The sequence below is a fragment of the Cyanistes caeruleus genome, unplaced genomic scaffold (genome assembly GCF_971803275.1).
Source record: "Cyanistes caeruleus unplaced genomic scaffold, bCyaCae1.hap1.1 HAP1_SCAFFOLD_76, whole genome shotgun sequence".
Taxonomy (NCBI): domain Eukaryota; kingdom Metazoa; phylum Chordata; class Aves; order Passeriformes; family Paridae; genus Cyanistes; species Cyanistes caeruleus.
The window spans coordinates 2,026,495-2,041,659 of record NW_028255888.1 but is presented as its reverse complement, the minus strand read 5'-3'; the positions used below and the strand labels follow the sequence as shown (position 1 = coordinate 2,041,659).

The window sequence follows — 15,165 nt, the reverse complement described above, 5'->3', positions numbered from 1 at the left end:
TTCCAATTTCCATAAAATTCCACAAACATTCCACAAAATTCCAGAAAAATCCCACTAAATTCCACAAACATCCCAAAAAAACTCCCTATGTCTTATCAAAACCCTATCAAATTCCAGAAATATCCCACAAAATCTTTACCACACAATCTAAGAAAAATACCTCAAAATTCTTCATGTCTCCTCAAAGTCCTTCAAAATTCCAGAAACATCCCACAAAATTCCACAAACATCCCAACAAACTCCCTAAATCTTCTCAAAACCCTACCAAATTCCAGAAACATCCCACAAAAATCTCCACAAATTTCCACACATCCTAGAAAAATCCCTCAAAATTCTTCAAGTCTCCTCAAAATCTCACCAAATTCCAGAAATATCCCACAAAATCTTTACCACACAATCTAAGAATAATACCTCAAAATTCTTCATGTCTCCTCAAAGTCCTTCAAAATTCCAGAAACATCCCACAAAATTCCACAAACATCCCAACAAACTCCCTAAGTCTTCTCAAAACCCTACCAAATTCCAGAAACATCCCACAAAAATCTCCACAAATTTCCACATATCCTAGAAAAATCCCTCAAAATTCTTCAAGTCTCCTCAAAATCTCACCAAATTCCAGAAACATCCCACAAAATTCCACAAACATCCCAATAAACTCCCTAAATCTTCTCAAAGTCCTTCTAAATTCCAGAAACATCCCACAAACACTTTTCCAATTACCACAAAATTCCACAAACATTCCACCAAATTCCAGAAAAATCCCACAAAATTCCACAAACATCCCAACAAACTCCCTAAGTCTTCTCAAAACCCTACCAAATTCCAGAAATATCCCACAAAATCTTTACAAATTACCACACAATCTAAGAAAAATACATCAAAATTCTTCATGCCTTCTCAAAACCCTACCCAATTCCAGAAACCTCCCACAAAATCTCCACCAATTTCCACACAATCTAAGAAAAATACTTCAAAATGCTTCATGTCTCTACAATGTCGACCAAATTCCAGAAACATCTCACAAAATCTCCACAAATTTGCACACGATCTAAGAAAACTCTTTCAAAATTCTTCAAGTCTGGTCAAAATCGCACAAAATTCCAGAAACATCCCAAAAAATTCCACAAACATCCCAACAAACTCCCTAAGTCTTCTCAAAACCCTACCAAATTCCAGAAATATCCCACAAAATCTTTACCACACAATCTAAGAAAAATACCTCAAAATTCTTCATGTCTCCTCAAAGTCTTTCGAAATTCCACAAACATCCCACACAATTCCATGAACGTCCCAACGAACTCCTTAAACCTTCTCAAAACCCCACCAAATTCCAGAAACTTCCCACAAAAACTTTACAAATTTCCACACATCCTAGAAAAATCCCTCAAAATTCTTCAAGTCTCCTCAAAATCTCACCAAATTCCAGAACATTCCACAACATTTCAAAGAAATCGCACAACATTCCAGAAACCTCCCACAAAATTCTTTACATTTTCGCAAAACTCCACCAAATTCCAGAATCATCCCACAAAAACTCTTCCAATTTCCACAAAATTCCACAAACATCCCACAAAATTCCAGAAAAATATTCTCAAAACCCTACCAAATTCCAGAAACATCCCACAAAATTCCACAAACATCCCAATAAACTCCCTAAATCTTCTCAAAGTCCTTCTAAATTCCATAAACATCCCACAAACACTTTTCCAATTACCACAAAATTCCACAAGCATTCCACCAAATTCCAGAAAAATCCCACAAAATTCCACAAACATCCCAACAAACTCCCTAAGTCTTCTCAAAACCCTAACAAATTCCAGAAACATCCCACAAAAATCTCCACCAATTTCCACACAATCTAAGAAAAATACCTCAAAATGCTTCATGTCTCTACAATGTCTACCAAATTCCAGAAACATCCCACAAAATCTCCTCCACTTTGCACACGATCTAAGAAAACTCTTTCAAAATTCTTCATGTCTCCTCAAACTCCTTCAAAATTCCAGAAACATCCCACAAAATTCCACAAACATCCCAACAAACTCCCTAAGTCTTCTCAAAACCCCACCAAATTCCAGAAACATCCCACAAAAACTTTACCACACAATCTAAGGAAAATACCTCAAAATTCTTCATGTCTCCTCAAAGTCTTTCGAAATTCCACAAACATCCCACACAATTCCATGAACGTCCCAACGAACTCCTTAAACCTTCTCAAAACCCCACCAAATTCCAGAAATTTCCCACAAAAACTTTACAAATTTCAACACATCCTAGAAAAATCCCTCAAAATTCTTCAAGTCTCCTCAAAATCTCACCAAATTCCAGAACATTTCACAACATTTCAAAAACATCGCACAACATTCCAGAAACCTCCCACAAAATTCTTTACAATTTCGCAAAACTCCACCGAATTCCAGAATCATCCCACAAAAACTCTTCCAATTTCCACAAAATTCCACAAACATCCCACAAAATTCCAGAAAAATATTCTCAAAACCCTACCAAATTCCAGAAACATCCCACAAAATTCCACAAACATTCCAATAAACTCCCTAAATCTTCTCAAAGTCCTTCAAAATTCCAGAAACATCCCACCAAATTCCACAAGCATCCCAACAAACTCCCTAAGTTTTCTCAAAACCCTACCTAATTCCACAAACATTCCACCAAATTCCAGAAAAATCCCACAAAATTCCACAAACATCCCAACAAACTCCCTAAGTCTTCTCAAAACCCTACCAAATTCCAGAAATCTCTCACAAAATCCTTTACATTTTTGCGAAACTCCCTCAAATTCCAGAAACATCGCACAAAATATTTACAAATTTCCACACATCCTAGAAAAATCCCTCAAAATTCTTCAAGTCTCCTCAATATCTCACCAAATTCCAGGACATTACAAAACATTTCAAAAAAATCGCACAACATTCCAGAAACCTCCCACAAAATTCTTTACATTTTCACAAAACCTTACCAAATTCCAGAAACATCCCACAAAAATCTCCACAAATTACCACACAATCTATGAAAATACCTCAAAATCCTTCACGTCTCCTCAAAGTCTACCAAATTCCAGAAAGATCCTACAAAATCCCTCAAAAATCCCACCAAATTCCAAAAACATCACACAAATTCTACAAAAATTTCCACAAAATTCCACAAACATTCCACCAAATTCCAGAAAAATTTTCCCAAAACCCCACCAAATTTCAGAAATATCCCACAAAATCTTCACAAATTTCCACACATACTAAGAAAAACCCTCAAAATTCTTCATGTTTCCTCAGTCTTTCAAATTCTAGAAATATCCCACAAAATCTCCACAAATTACCACACAATCTAAGAAAAATACTCTAAAATGCTTCATGTCTCTTCAAAGTCTACCAAATTCCAGAAACATCCTACAATATATCCCTCAATTTGCACAGAATCGAAGAAAAATCTTTCAAAATTCTTCAAGTCTAGTCAAAATCCCACGAAATTCCAGAAACATCCCAGCAAACTCCCTAAATCTTCTCAAAGCCCTACCAAATTCCACAAACATCCCACAAAAACTTTTCCAATTTCCACAAAATTCCACAAACACTCCAGCAAATTCCAGAAAAATCCCACTAAATCTTTACAAATTACCACACAATCTAAGAAAAATACCTCAAAATTCTTCATGTCTCTTCGAAGTCCTTTAAAATTCCAGAAAAATCCCACAAAATTCCACAAACATCCCAACAAACTTCTTAAATCTTCTCAAAACCCCACCAAATTCCAGAAACATCCCACAAAAACTTTACAAATTTCCACACATCCTAGAAAAATCCCTCAAAATTCTTCAAGTCTTCTCAAAATCTCACCAAATTCCAGAACATTCCACAACATTTCAAAAAAATCGCACAACATTCCAGAAACATCCCACAAAATCTCCACAAATTTCCACACAATCTAAGAAAAATACCTCAAAATTCTTCATGTCTAGTCAAAATTCCTCAAAATTCCAGAAACATCCCAGAAAATTCCAGAAAAATCCCACAAAATTCCACAAACATCCCAACAAAATTTCTAAATCTTTTCAGAACCATACCATATTCCAGAAACATCCCACAAAATCTTCACAGATTTCCACAAAATCGAAGAAAAATCCCTCAGAATTTTTCAAGTCTCCTCAATATCCCACAAAATTCCACAAAAATCCCGCAAAATTCCAGAAACATCCCACAAAATTTCACAATTATTACACAAAATTCCACAAATATCTCAGAAAATTCCAGTAAAATCTGATTAAATTGTTAGCGTTCAGGAACACACATAATCACAGATGATTATATGCGGGTGCTTTATTAAGTGATCTGGGTGTCAGGGGTACACATACCCAAATCTCTCCCATCTTGGTTTTGAGTTGAACATATTTTCATAGTCTAGAATTATATAACTCACATATTAATTATTAAACTTACATTGTTCTATTGTATGCATTGTTTTTACCCAAGCATGGATTGCTCCTGATCCGCTCCAGCCCCCTAACATTGTTCCTCACGTTCTTTAAACAATAATTACAGCTAATCACATCTAACAATTGTATCATGATCATCTACTGATTACACACGTGTAATTTTGACCTGATTTTTACCAAGTACAAGGCCTAACATTTCCCAGGGCCTACTTTTCCAAGGCCTTTCCAAACCTAACTAACTTTATAAGTCCCCAAATTATCTAACATTTTGAGACCTTTTACTATCACTTACAGGACTTGTGTGCTCCAGACCCCTCACCAGCCTTGTCCCTTCTCTGGACACGCTCCAGCCCATCCATGACCTTCCTAAATTGGGGGCCCAGAACTGGACACAGTGCAGAGTAGAGGGGAGGAATCCCTGCCCTGCTCCTGCTGGCCACACTGTTCCTGATCCAGGACAGGAGCCATTGGCCTTCTTGGCCACCTGGGCACACTGCTGGCTCATGCCCAGCCTGCTGTCCATCAGTGCCCCAGGTCCCTTTCTGCCTGGCTGCTGTCCAGACACTCTGTCCCCAGCCTGTAGCACTGCAGGGGTCGTTGGGGCCAAAGTGCACGACCCGACACTTGGACTTGTTAAACCTCACCTTGTTGGGTTTGGGCCCTGGATCCAGCCTGTCCAGCTGCCTGTGCAGAGCCCTCCTACCCTGCAGCACATCAACACTCCCAGCCAACCTGCTGTCACCATGGTTCCATGGGGCCCTAGAGTGTCACAATGGTCTCCAGGATTCCATGAAGCCTCCCACCAATCCAGTTTTGGATCATACTGGGAGTGACTGGACTCATACTGGGAGTATCTGAGAATGACTGGGAACATACCATGCACATCATCCCCCATACTGGGGGTGACTGGGAGCAACTGGGAGCGTGCTGGGAGCCAAAGGCATCATACTGGGACTGACTGGGTTGATCTAGTCCGAGGCAAATGGGACCATCCTGGGAGTGCTGCCATGTGACAAGGATCATACTGGAGCTTACTGGGCTCATACTGGTGTTGAAAGGGAACAGCTGGGATCTCTGAACACCAAAGGTTTTTTTCCTGCCCACTGAAGAAGGAGCTTCCCAGTATCCATGTGTGAGGGGACCTTCACCTGAACCAGATGCTGTTAGGAGAAAAAGCTGCCTCTGCTGGAAAATCCCACACAACAAGTTAATGCCAAGAGAGAGCATTTTACTTTCACAACTTCCCTCCTGGAGTCATAGTCCTTTTGGATCACACAGCAAGCAAAAGAACAGCACAAAATATAAGGCTGTGTCCAGTTTTTGGCTGGGTGAGCAAACAGAGGGAGTTCCAGGATCTGCTGCCACAGACTCTCGGGGAACAGAACCTCCCCAGGCTCCATTCCAAATGCTGTGCACACCCTGCTGGCTACAAACAACCCCTTTTTTAAGAAGTTGTTGGGAGGAGCTCTCCCAAATAAATGGCATCTTAATGGCAATTTTCATTCAAAATCACCTTCGTTCCAGTGAAAGAACAAAAGGCCCAGAGCAATCCCAAAGGCACACATGGTGCACCTGGGGAAATCCTCGACTTAGGGGCCCAGTGGGTTAAAAAATACCCATAAGAAGCCACAGAGTCCAGAGTGCAAACTGCAACAACCACTTGCTGGATCATTTTGGCTGTGCTGCACATGTCTGCAGACTCTCTGTCCCCCTGCAAGGACAGAAGGACACCCATCAGGGGCTGGGCTGGCTGCTGAGAATGCCTCGGGCAGGAGGATCCTCAGGCAATGAGCAGGTGCCCAGAGCCACTCTGACACTGAGGCCTCTGTGCCCCACAGCAACGGGAACACCACAAGGACACGGCAACGTTCCTGTGACATCACAGCAGCAGCTCCCCCAAAAATTGCCTGCAAGGTTCTCCTGGGTCACCAAGGAGCACAAAGGATCCTCAGAGGGCACAACCTATTGCTCAAAGGATCCAAGAGGAGCTCAGAAAATGCAGCAAATGAGGACACCCCACAGCCCAGCCTGAACACTGAGAAGGAACAAAGAAGTGACCAAAGCAAAGGAAATACAACTTTTGGTCACTGATGCTTCTGACTATAACCAGCAAGGCTTGTTCCATCTGGGATCTTTGTTCTAGTTCTAGATACAAGCAACGTTCTCTGCTGTAACTGTACATAAAGCTGGAATTTGGGGGAAAGAAGTTTTGTGTGACTTCTTGGACATCTTGTGGCTGAAGGTGTCCAAGGCAATGGACTCACAAGCGGGGTCCCTGCCCTCCCGACTAACAGCTGCCATCTCTCCTTCAGCCCCATGCGTGTGTCCAACAACCTCCTGTCAAGGGCCTCCATCCACACATTCCATCACCAGCCACAGATCCTCATTGACGAGGTCACCCAGCATCCCTGAGGCCACAGCAGGGAGTGCTCCTGACATCTGGTAGAGCACTGTGGCTTTCCTGGGATCCTTCTGGTGCGTGTGGCTGAGAGGAGTGGGGTGGATGGAACCAGGATGGATCACAGATCAGCAGCCCCACTGCAAGCAGTGCTTTCTCCTGCTGTGTGGGGACCGTGGGGTGACTGATATTGGGACTCCTCTGGCTTTGGCTCCTGCAGACCACACAATGGCTCAGACACTGGCCTGAGGGAAGGGGTCTCATGGAAACCCGGCACAGGCATTTCTCTTTGGAGAGGGGGTTCTGCAGGGAGAAGGGAGAACGAGAGATTTTCCTGTCTCCTGAGATTCCCCCTCCTCTTTCAGCAGCCATACCACAATCCATCAATACCAGAGTTCATAGGGTCACTTCCATGCCAGGGAGCACAAGGCACTCAAAACAGAACCCTGCCGGAGCCCAGCACTACCTGCTCATTTGGAGGGTGTGGGGGAATGGAATTTCAGCAGGAGCTGACCCACAATGATACTTTGCCACTTGTGGGTTTCTCACAGCCTTAGAAGGAGTTTGAGATCTCTGTCCCCAAAACCTGCTCACCCTTCAAGTGCACACACGTGCCTGGGGGCAATTCAGGGTCCCTGGAGTGGTGGCTGCTAATCTTGGAAACAGGAGCTGTTGTCTTTTCCTGTGTGCTTAACTCCCTTCTAGCTATTAGAAAGTGGCTGAGTAAAGGAAATGACCCTGGAGGAAGGGGACCAGAACCTTGGAAAAAGATGAAACATCTTTTGTCTGAATTACAAATTAAATCGCTTTCATTTATTTCTTTAGTACTACTCTATTACTACAAACAAAAACATGTTTCTGAGCTGATTGTTGGGATTCGGGGCTTTATTTCTTGTTCTTGTTGTTGTTATTATTATTTTTAAGTATTACTTTTCATTGTCAAGACTTTTAAATCTTAGACATAAATAACAATGGCTGGATGTCACACACTGGGAAAATTCCCTTGTTTTTCCCACCAGAATTAAACTGGACACTCAACTCCAAGTTGCCAGTGGATTCTAAAGACGGAAAATCCTGTTAATGCCGGGTTTGGTGTGGTTTGGAGCGGGGGAAGGGTCTCATCCCCTCCCAGAGGCGCCCCAAGCCCGCTCTGCTGCCACGTCTACACTCGCGGCCCCTCACGGCGGCCCTGCCCTGGGGACATGGTGGGACCTCCTCCTGCCAGGGCTGAGGCTCCTCATGGCCCCTCATGGCCCCTCATGGCCCCATAGAACTTCTCATGGCCCCATAAAACCTCTCATGGTCCCTCATGGCCTCTCAAAGCCCTTCATGGCCCCTCATTTTTCCTCACGGCCCCTCTCAGCTCCAGGCGCGGGGCTCCTCCCAAAGGAGAAGGGGTCGGGCCCTGCTCTTTCTCCTTTTATTTCGGTCCCTTCATAGCGACGAGTAAACAAAGGCTGAATGGAGCCTTTCCCCAGCGTTTCCCTCGGGGTTCATTGCAGGCTGAAGCTCTGTGCTGGCGCTGGCCCGAGCACCAACATCCCTGCAGCCCCCAAGGCCTTTGCTGTCCCCCCGTGTCCATTCCCTGTCCCCGAGTCCCGCCCGGCTCTGGCAGCAGCAGCAGCCGCAGCGCAGCGGGCGCCGGCCCGGCCCGGCCGGGGCTCCCGGCCACGAGCAGCAGCAGCGCCGGCCCTTCCCACCTGCTCCTGCCTCGGCTTCCCAGGCCTTTTGCCAGGGCAATTCTGGACTACAGCAACAATCCCCCACAAACAGCCCTGATTCCTCAGGCCCGCCTCTGCTGCCCTCAGCCAGCCCTCAGAGGAAGAAAGGATCGGGTTCCAGCGCTGTTTTCAGCGCTGTTTTGCTCACCCTGAGGTGACAGCAGGAGGCTGTTGGTGCCTTGGCCTTGGCAATTGTGGATCCCAGCTGATCTTGCCCCTCTTCTGCTTGCCACTTGAATTTTAGCAGTACAGCTGCAATTGCCTCTTTCAATCAGTGCTACCCACTGTGCTTTTCTGACAGGGAACTCGGACTGCTTGTTAAAAAGGCCTCATGAGTAGTAGATCTCCAAATGCTCCCAACTCCCTGAGCACAAAATCAAAGAGAATTAAAGCCACACAGGTCACATTTGCAGTGCTCAAACACAGCCCTGTTGCTGCTGCTGCTGCTGAAATAGAATCAACTGACAGAGGCCATCACAGAAATTGCCTTTACAGTGGCAAATAAAATGAAAATATCGACCAGGAGAAAGGAAAAACAGAACTCCCCAACTCACTTCACTGTTTCTACTGAGCAGCAGAAGAAAAAGGAACAGGGCACCTTTCAGGCAGTTCCACAAGCTCAGGGTTCTCATTTCATGGGGAATCTGAGATGCAATTGGCCTTTTTAAAAGGATAAAACAAAGGGAATGAATTGGAAATTATTAGGAAAAAATGTACCTTCTTATATACAAAGTTCACCAAGTCATTCCCTGCATTTCTCCTTTTCACATTCTTTCTGTCATCCAGAGAGGTCCAGCTTATCATGTTCAGATGCTTATCATCAACTGATTGTGCTCTTGATTTCTACCACTGCAAGAGATGGAGAATCATCTAAACTGAACACAGAAACAAACTCTCTCTGTCAGCCAATCTTCATGTTCCAGATCACTTTCAAGATGTCCATGGGGCATTTGGAATGATCAGCTCTCCACTGCTGGTTGCACACCCTGGAGATTCTTTCTCCACATTCAGCCAGGCTTGTATTCCCTAACAATTCCTGGTACCTCATCATGTTTTCTTTGGCTAGAAGAGTAACAGTGAAAACCTTACCAATGGCACAACTCCCCTGTCCACAAGGAAAAGAAAGAACAAGTTGTCAAGTTCTTCAAATATTTGTCCTGCTTTGCTGCAGGAGTTGTGCTGCAGTCACAGTGTGGGAAGCCAAGAGAAGCTGCAGCTGGGGGCACATCTTGTGACAGGAGCTGCGCCTTGTTCTCCAGGACAGGTTTTTGGAAAGAACAGACGGGACTGTGGAGAAGATTCTGGGAAAATTGAAACAACTTTTTTATGAAATGAAAATCAAATCAAAAGAAACAACCAATATGTTTTTCTCTATTTTTCTCTATTTATTTTTATGTTCCCCTTTTCCATCTTGCACTTTCTCCATCCCATTCATTCCAAATGGATCTCACCTCTAAGATCTGAGACTTGGCAAGTTTTAGACACTGTAAAATACCATGAGCTATACCCAGTTTGCCTTGCCCTGTTTTCCTTGGAAAGCAATGCTGGAGACACAAGTGCAGTGCTTGGGTCGGGTACAAATTCTGCATTCAGGGAATGTGCTCAGATGGTGCCTGACCCTCAGCAGGGACAAGGCACAGCAGCAGCCAAGGGCATTCCTGTGCCCCTGTGCAGGAGTCAAGACTCTGGCTCTTGGCTCAACACGGCAAAGTTCCCGTGTTTGGCCAGGCTCAGGGGCTGCCCGGGGAGTGCGGGGCTCGGGCCGGGGCCGAGCGGGCAACGGACAAACGGACACGGGGACAAACGGTCCCGGTGCTTCAGTTGCAGCGGCGGCAGCGGCGGCAGCAGCAGCAGCGGCGGCAGCAGCAGCAGTGGAAGCAGCGAAAGCATCAAATTTATCACTTTTCTGTCTCTCCTCTCCCTTTCCCACGGACCCACATTCCCTCCGGGTCTCCCTTTTCCTGCGTCCCCCCCTCTTCCAGGTTCCCTCTCCCCGTACCCGCCCGGGCCATGCCCCCGGCCCGCCCCCGGACCCGCCCACGGGCCCAGGCGGGGTTGCCCCGGCCCCGGCCCCGGCCCCGGCCCCGGCCGTCCCGCTGTGGTCTCGCCTCCGCCGGGCTCTGGCTGTGCTGGCGCTGGCGCTGCTGGGCGGGCATCATTGCCTGGGGCTGGGGCGGAATCGCTGCCCTTTGGCTCCGCCTTGCCCGATCCCGGCCCCGGCCCCGACGCAGGCTCCGGTCCCGACCCCAGCTCCGGTCCCGACCCCAGCCCTGCCCCCGGCCCCGGCCCCGGCCCCGGCTCCTCCCGGTGCCCGCGGAGGACACAGGCGGCGCGGCCGCTGCCGCCGCCTCCGCTGCGGCTTCCCCGGCCCGAGCTCCGCCGCTCAGCAGCGCGGCCGCTGGCCCCGAGCCGCCGCTGCCGCGTTCCAATGAGGGAACGCCTGCGGATGCCCGGCCCGGGGAGCTCGGGGAGCGCTCGGGGGCCGTTCCTGTCCCCGGGCCGAGCGCTGATGGCCGCGACTCGCCCCCAGGGAAGGCGCAGGAGGCCCTGCAGCAGCGCTACGAGCTGGGCCCGCTGCTGGGGCGCGGCGGCTTCGGCAGCGTCTTCGCGGCCACGCGACTCTCGGACGGCGCCCCGGTGAGCGGTGGGCAGAGGAGGAGGAGGAGGAGGGGGCGGAGGAGATGGCGGGGGCGCGGCGGGGCGGGCAGCGAGCTCAAGCCTCTGCTGCTCCTTGCTCGCAGGTGGCCATCAAATGTGTGCCGCGGGATCGCGTCCGGCTCTGGGGCGAGCTGGTGAGTGTGCGGGGCCAGCGGCAGAAGCCGGGGCGTGCCGGGCAGGGATGAGCCGGGGCCCGGCGGGGTGGGAGCCGCCGAGAGCCCTGCGGGGAGAGCGGGCGTGGGGTGAGCGAGGTGTGCAGAGCATCCCGGGCTGGCTGAGGGGTCCCAGAGCCCTGGCCCGGCCTCAGCCCCACTGACAGCACCGTGCTCCTCCCGCAGCCCGACGGCACCCGTGCTCCCCTGGAGATTGTGCTGCTGGACAGGGTGTCCTCTGGCTGTGCTGCAGTCATTCAGCTGCTGGAGTGGCTTGAGCTCCCCGACAGCTTCGTGTTAGTGTTGGAGCGTCCACAGCGGTGCCAGGACCTCTCGCATTTGCTGGCGGAGCGGAGGTTCCTGCCAGAGGAGGAGGCGCGGGGGCTCTTTCGCCAGGTGCTGGAGGCCGTGCAGCACTGCAGCAGCTGCGGGGTCCTGCACAGGGACATAAAACCGGAGAACATCCTGCTCGACCTGGCCACTGGGCAGCTGAAATTGATCGACTTTGGCTGTGGCGCCTTCCTGCAAGACACAGCCTACACCCAGTTTGCAGGTGAGCCCTCGCAGGGGATGCTCCTGGCCATCTCATGGCCCAGACTGGCTGTGGCACCGGGGATTCCCCGTGATGCTGCCAGGATGGGATCAATGCTTGAGGCAAATTGATTTGGATGGGGGTGTGAGTGGGGCCAGCTCCCAGCCCTGCCAAGAGCCTTCAGCACCCACTGTGCCCTGGGCTGGGGCTGGGACAGCCAGCCTGACAAAAACCCCCATGGGGGTAGCAGAGGGCGGGGGTCTGACCCCATGCCCCAGAGAGTTTAGTGAGTCAGCGAGGAAGGGCTTGAACTCCTCTGCTCCCCACGTTTGCCTTGGCCTATTAACAATGTTTTGGAGGCCATGCAGGCAGAGAGGAGAGTGTGTTTTCTCTACCACGGGGTGTGTTTTTATTTGCTTGTCATGGTTGGGCCTCCCCAGTGCTTCTGCTGCCCTCTTCCAGCAGCAGTGGCTTCTTTTCCAACCCTGGGTTTGTAGCCAAGTGCCAGGTGCTGGCAAGAGGGCAGTGGGTTACCCCGTGTGCCGCTGGGGCAGCCCCCACATGCCCAGGGATGCTGGGGCCAGGCTCTGGGAGCAGCAGCATCCCCCTGATGAGCTCCATCTGTGTTCCACAGGAACCCTGTCCTACAGCCCTCCAGAGTGGATCCACCAGCAACGCTACCATGGCCAGGCAGCAACAATCTGGTCCCTGGGCCTCCTGCTCTACCAGCTGGTCATAGGGAAGCACCCATTCATGAGGGGCCAGCAGATCATCTGGGGGCGGATCTTGTTCCCACGACGGCTCTCCCAAGGTGAATCCTCATCTCTGGGCACAGGGGGAACACCAGGCTTGGGAGACAGCTGTGGGCTAGTGAGCATCCTGCTCTGGCAGCTGCTGAGGAGGTGGCACATGTCCTGCTCTCCTGCAAACAGGGAATCCACGGGGAAGTTGAGGCCCAGCTCTGGGCACATCCAGCATGGCCTGGGCACTGGAAGGGGGCGGCAACTTCTCCAACTGACTGGTGATTCCTGGTTTCTCTCTTCAGAATGCCAAGATATTATTAAGAGGTGTTTGTCCATGCAACCCTTGGACAGGCCATCCTTAGAAGACCTTTTCCAAGATCCTTGGATGCAGGCTGTTCATCTGCCCTAGGAGATGGGAGAGATCCACATGCACAGTTGGATCCAGGGGCCTGGCAGGTAACAGCTCCACACATTTCTTGGCAATCAGTGGCAAAGCAAACCAGGCTGTTTTTGTCGTGCCTGCAGCTCTGAGCAGGGGTCATCAGAAGGGAACACACAGCTCTTGGGCTGGAGCTGAGCTGGACACCTGGTGTGGCAAGCACTGGTGGCCACCATTCCCCCTGCTTTTGCTTGTCTGCTTCACAGACCCTGGCTGGGACCCTGGGCAGAGCACTGACAGCTTGGTCTGGCCCCTAGGCAAGGAGAAGGAGCCCCTGGAGAAGCTGTTACCAGCTGGGGCTGCTGCTGGAGACACCAAGGGCAACCTCAAGGATGGCAATCTCTTCCTCCAGCTGGCCAGCTGAAGATGATGGATTTCAATTCTGGCATGTCTTCTTCAAAGACTCGCTCCACGCCCAATTTGCAGGTGAGTCCACAGCCAGGGGATGCTCCCAGATCTGGGCATGGCACAGCCTGGCCAGGCACCAAAGGTTCCCCCCTTGGCTGGGGTGGATGCAAGCAATTCTTCAGTTGGCTGCCAAGCTGCTTTTTGTCTCTGGACAGCTGCTGAGGTGCTGGGTCTGCCGTGGCTGGCTGCAGGCTGGGCACATGGCCTGCCCTCCTGCTCTGCTCCCAAAGGCAGCAGTGATGGGCAGCTTTGGGCCCAGCTTTGAGCACAGCCAGCATGGCCTGGGCACCGCGGGTGGCTGGGACAAGGGGACAGGAGCCTTCAGCTGACGGGCGGTTTCTGGTTTCTCTCCTTGCAGCCGGGCTCTGCGGATGCTGAGGCTGCTCTGGGCTCTGCCAGGGCTCTGCTGGGCTCAGCCCCAGGCACAGCTGGGCTCACCCTGCCCTCCCATTGCTCTGACAGCTTTGCATCACACGAGCCCGTTCCCAGCACACCGCTTGAGCTTTCTACTTTTGCAGGTGAGTGAGACTCTCCTGCAGGCCAAGAGATTGCAGTTAGGGACACACATCCAATTGGCAAGAACCCAAACTCTCCACAGTCCCAGATGAATGCCTGCATCTGCACAGGATGTTTTCTGTGTCCCACTCTTCCTTTCTTTTTGGCTGCAATTGTGCAATTGCACTTTTCTTCCTCCTCTAGAAGTGCCACTGCTGCGTTCCTGAGGCAGTGCAGTCTGGAGCTGATGGATGAAGAATCGCCCTTCTGCACTTCCAAACCAGAGCAAAAAGCTGTAAGTGGGACTTTGCATCTTTAAGAAACCCCTGAATGTTTGAAAAGGAATGTGCAGCTCATTCACAGGGTGAGAAGGAAGGGCACCTTCTAAAGGATTTGGGGTTTGACTGAGTTTAGATTCCCAGTGCTGCTTGGAGCTGGCAAGGCACAAAGCACTTTCTTCTTGCTTCACTCCAATTTCACCACAATTTAAAATAACAATATTGGAATCAAACCCCACAAACTTTTTCAAAAAGGTTACTGAGGCCGGTAATATGCATCATGCCATCAGCACATTTACAAAGAAAATAACTGAGTTTTATGTTTCAAAAGACCAATTACACCTTAATTCAAAGTTAGAGAAGATTTTTCACTGCACACTTGGGTTCTGTTTTTATCATTCACATTTTATAGAAGTTTTTTCCTTTTATTTTTCCGCATTTTTCCCCTTAAAACAGAAATCATGCTATGAAAAAAAGTGTCCTTTGCTCCTGGTTCCTGTGTGGAGCAGCTCCCTTCCCGCTGGCTGAGCTGCTCAGGCAGAGCCCGGCAGCTCCTGGCCCTGCAGGGCTGAGGCTTTTCCCTGTTGCTGGGCACAGACTGATGGAGCAGCACTGCTGAACACAGGGACATGCAGAGGGAGCAGAGCAGCTGCCTTTGCCCACCTGAAGCTCCAAGGCCAAACTCTGAGCAGGCACGGCTGGAAGAGACTTGCAGGCTCCCTGTTGGCTCTGCTGCCCCACTTGTGCCCGGCCCAGCTCTGCGTGAGGCAGAGGGAGAACAAGGGGCAGCTCCCTCCCAGCCCCAGCCCAGGGACCCCTCCAGCCCCTGGCCTTGGGGCACTGTCAGCACCTGCTGCTCCAGCCACGGCTTGTGCTGGCACTGACAGCAACAAC

At 49.7% G+C, this 15,165-nt stretch overlaps 1 protein-coding gene and 1 pseudogene across 1 annotated transcript in view; one reads left to right on the top strand and one right to left on the bottom strand.

Moving 5' to 3' along the window:
• Positions 1-15,165, bottom strand: part of LOC147646935 (uncharacterized) — a 592,289-nt gene that overhangs the window by 489,543 nt on the left and 87,581 nt on the right. The gene's annotated exons all lie outside the window — the stretch shown is intronic.
• On the top strand, positions 10,577-13,111 carry LOC147646938 (serine/threonine-protein kinase pim-1-like; annotated as a pseudogene).